Source organism: Myotis davidii, unplaced genomic scaffold, assembly GCF_000327345.1.
Source record: "Myotis davidii unplaced genomic scaffold, ASM32734v1 scaffold936, whole genome shotgun sequence".
Taxonomy (NCBI): Eukaryota; Metazoa; Chordata; class Mammalia; order Chiroptera; family Vespertilionidae; genus Myotis; species Myotis davidii.
In genome coordinates, this window is record NW_006287077.1 from 97,327 (window position 1) to 101,869 (window position 4,543).

At 44.2% G+C, this 4,543-nt stretch overlaps 1 pseudogene; it reads right to left on the reverse strand.

The window, feature by feature from the left end:
* Window positions 1-1,095: 1,095 nt before the first annotated feature.
* On the reverse strand, window positions 1,096-4,060 carry LOC102773892 (annotated as a pseudogene).
* Window positions 4,061-4,543: the final 483 nt, after the last annotated feature.

The following is a 4,543-nucleotide window of genomic DNA, read 5'->3' on the forward strand; positions in this document are numbered from 1 at the left end:
TCTTCTCAGGTGACTGTTTCAGAGATTTAGGTGTCGCCCGTTGGGGAGGGTCTCTGATTGGCTCACAGCGAGGGGCTCTGATTGGCTGACACCGGCGCAGAAGGCCTCCCGCGCGCCCCGTTTCCCTGTGGGTCGCCTCCGTCTGGTCCGCAGCGCCATCTAGCGGCCTCCAGGCGCAATGACAGCGGGTCCTAGAAGTCAGGGTCCTTAGGGCACTCGGGGAGGACCCCGGGGACACCAGGTTTTTTTTTTTTTTTTTAAATAGCGTTCTTTCTTTCTTTTTTTAAAAATATATTTTATTGATTTTTTACAGGGAGGAAGGGAGAGAAAGAGATAGAAACATCGATCAGCTGCCTCCTGCATACCCCCTATTGGGGATGTGCCCGCAACCAAGGTACATGCCCTTGACCAGAATCGAACCCGGGACGCTCTATCCACCAAGCCAAATGGGGTAGGGCTCTTTCTTTCTTTCTTTTTTTGGTCTTCACCCAAGATTATATATGTATTTTTAAAATATATTTTATTGATTTCTTACAGAGAAGAAGGGAGAGGGACAGAGAGCTAGAAACATCGATGAGAGAGAAAGAAACATCGATCAGCTGCCTCCTGCACACTCCCTTCTGGGGATGTGCCCGCAACCAAGGTACATGCCCTCGACCGGAATCGAACCCGGGACCTTTCAGTCCGCAGGCTGACGCTCTATCCACTGAGCCAAACAGGCTAGGGCTCTTTCTTTATTTTATTTCATTTGGTCTTCACCCAAGGTTATATTTTTTCCATTGATTTTTAGGAGCGGGAGAGACAGAAAGAGAGAGAAACAATGGGTGTGAGAGAAACACATTCATTGGTTGTCTCCTTGAACGTCCCACAGGGGCTGGGGAATGTGTCCTTGACGGGAATTGAACCTGGCACCTTTCAATCTGAGGGCCTACGCTCCAACCACTGAGCCAAACCGGCTAGGGCTCTGGGCCATGAGGCTTTTATATGACCCCAGAGGTGAAAGGGAAAGTCCTCAGAGGGGCTTAAACTCAAGCAACAGGTCGATAAGAGCCTGAGACCCGTCACACTTTGTTTTTTATTTATTTTTTTATTGATTTCAGAGAGAAAGGGAGAGGGAGAGATAGAAACATCACTGATGAGAATCATTGATCAGTTGCCTCCTGTACGCCCCCAGTAGGGATCCAGCCCGCAACCTCAACCAGGGAGTCAAACCATGACCACCTGGTTCATAGGTGGATGCTTAACCACTGACCTACACATGGCCGGGCTATTTTTATTGTTTTGTGTTTTTTTAATTTTTATTGATTGATTTCAGAGAGAAAAGGAGAGGGAGAGAGAAATAGAAACATCAATGATGAGAAAGAATCATTGATTGGCTGTCTCCTGCATGACCCCCCCCCCAACTGGGGATTGAACCCGCAACCCTGGCATGTGCCCTTACTGGAAATTGAACCCACTACCTCTTGGTCTACAGGACAGTGCTCCAATCAACTGAGCCACACTGGCCAGGGCCAGAAACCGTACTTTAACCAATGATCATTTTTCCATGCTGTATTATGTAATGCAGCCCATTCTAACATTCAAGGTTTAGGTATGAAAATAAGAACCTACTATTTAACTTTGCAAGTCCCAACAAGATAATGGAGGTATTCGTTTTCTTTCTAAAAGTTGATACTAGCATCCTGTTTGTGAAGATAATTTTCTCCAGCGAATATTTTGGGGATTCAAAGGAAACTTCCTTTTGTTGTTCGTGCCACTTGAATGTGTTCTCTGCCTCATATTCTTCGGTCTCATTCGCCAAATTATCCATCTTGGCTAAAGCCTTGCTCATCGGTTTTGTATTTGCATCTAAATGAGGAATATTTCCAATTGCGTCACGATGGGTTTCTAATCTCTCTTGGAAAAGTTACAGCCAACTCCCAGCAAATGGACCAGGTCCCTGTGATAAACAGCTTCAACGGGCAGGTTTTCCTGACGTTGTCTTTGCCTGAGGGACCACTTCTCTTTCAGCACTGCCTCCAAAGGATTATTCATGCTTTGCAAAGCACGACGCTTTTGAGCCAAAAAGGAAGGATGAAGAAACATCTGCGGTATCTTTTTCTAATCTTAGAAGTTCAATTTCGGTTGTTTTTTTTTTCTGGTTGATTTCCGCGTGAATGTTTGTGATCTTATGTAGCCTGGAGAAGTTCACAAAGCCAGAATCGTTGGTGCCAAAGGGCTCCCAAGGGTTCACTCACTGCAGCCGTAACTCCAGATTCACACTTTGAAGCTACACACGAAGGACCAACTATGGCCTATAGGGGGCGGTAGAGGACTATTTATGTCATGGCTGAAATTTACTTAGTGCCACCTTAGGTATTTTTAAGAATTTTTAAAATGTTTCAATGACAGTTGGCATACAATATTTGTTTCAGGTGAACAACATATTGATTAGACATTTATACAACTTGTTAAGTGATCACCCTAAGTTCAGAGTATTTTTTATTTTTATTTATTTATTTTGTTAAAAAAATATATACATATATTTTATTGAGTTTTTACAGAGAGGAGAGGAGAGAGATAGAGAGCTAGAAACATCGATGAGAGAGAAACATCGACCAGCTGCCCCCTGCACATCCCCCACTGGAGATGTGCCCGCAACCCAGGTACATGCCCTTGACCGGAATCGAACCTGGGACCTTTCAGTCCGCAGGCCGACGCTCTATCCACTGAGCCACACCGGTTTTGGCAAGAGTATTTTTTAAATAAAAGGAAGAATCAGTGGATTGATTGTCTAAAAACGAATGAGATAATTTCCTCAGCCAAAGATGTGTGGACCTTAAAAAGTATTGCATTTATTGGATGTACATTTCCTCAGCATTCTATTAAGAACATTTTCAAATGTTCAGAAACCTCATCAGCATTGTATACCCAGCCCCTAGATAAGTCACTTAACATTTGACAGTACGTGCTTCGTCACTGTCCACATATCCGTTATTGGGTATATGTTGATGACATGCAAAATGGGATTGAGTGGCTATGGTTTCAGACACAAGCTTTTGCCTCAGATTAGCACAGATGCTTCCTAACTCCAAAACTTAGAACAAAAGGCTTCAACTCTCTAAAGCACATCTTCATTATTTGTACATCAGGATAATTAGACGGCTGTGAGAGGACTGGATTTGCTAATGCAGTAAAAAAAAATTTTTTTCTAATACTGGGTTTGTTTCTGTGTATCTAGATTAACACATCTTTGGGATATCTCTTTTCAGGCACCCCCTAATACTGGAATTGCTCTGGGCACACTAACCTTCAATGCAAATTCACTACCGTTCCTAAGGGACTTTAGGACCAACTGCTAGAAGTGAACTTCCTAAGTGCTAGAGAGAATTGTATGAACATTTTTTTATATTTTATTGATTTTTTACAGAGAGGAAGGGAGAGAGATAGAGAGTTAGAAACATCGATGAGGGAGAAACATCGATCAGCTGCCTCCTGCACATCTCCCACTGGGGATGTGCCCACAACCCAGGTACATGCCCTTGACCGGAATCGAACCTGGGACCTTTCAGTCTGCAGGCCGATACTCTATCCACTGAGCCAAACTGGCAGAACATTTTTAAAAATATGTTTTTATTGATGTCAGAAAGGAAGGGAGAGGGAGGGAAAGATAAAACATCAATGATGAGAGAATCATTGATCGGCCGCCTTCTGCATACCCCCTACTGGGGATGGAGCCCACAACCCTGACATGTACCCTTGACTGGAATCGAACCCAAGACCCTTCAGTCCGCAGGCCTATGCTGAATAGTATGAGCATTTTATTTATTTTGTTTTGTTGTACCATTTATTTATGCATTCATTGGTTGATTCTTGTATGTGCCCTGGCTGGAGATCGAACTTACAGCCTTGGGGGTATCAGAACAATGAATGCTCTAACCAGCTGAGCTACCTGGCCAGGGCCTAGTATGAACATTTTAAATAGTTTAGTAATACACTATGAAACAGATATTTCCACACTTCTCCCTCCTGCATGTGGGGAAGGCCACTGCCATCCACACTCACCAGCAGAGGCAAACATTCTATGAGTGTTTCATGGCCTTGCTGGCGGAGGCTACTGGGAAATGAGTGTGATCTTGGCTCCAGAAGGCACCCACAGCTGACAGCCAGCAGGTACCTCTCTGAAGGGGAATCTGGACAGCATCCTGGTCTGAGCCCCACTCCCACCCCAGCTCCATTAGGGTCTGGCCCCTTAGTGTGTATGGCTGCTGATCTTTAACCCCTAGAGTGCCGGAGAACGCGATCGTCCTCCTCCTGGCTTTCGCCAAAAGTGCCGGGAGCGCTATCCGCTCCTCCTACAGTGTCACTATTAGATGCTAGTAGTTCACTCTTTATTGACAGACGGCACCTAAGTGCACATTACTTATGAAGCCAAATGTTTGTAATTCTAAAATTGACCACTGACATTTATCTGCCTAATTTAAAAAATATATATATTTCATTGATTTTTTACAGAGAGGAAGGGAGAGGGATAGAGAGTCAGAAACATCGATGAGAGAGAAAC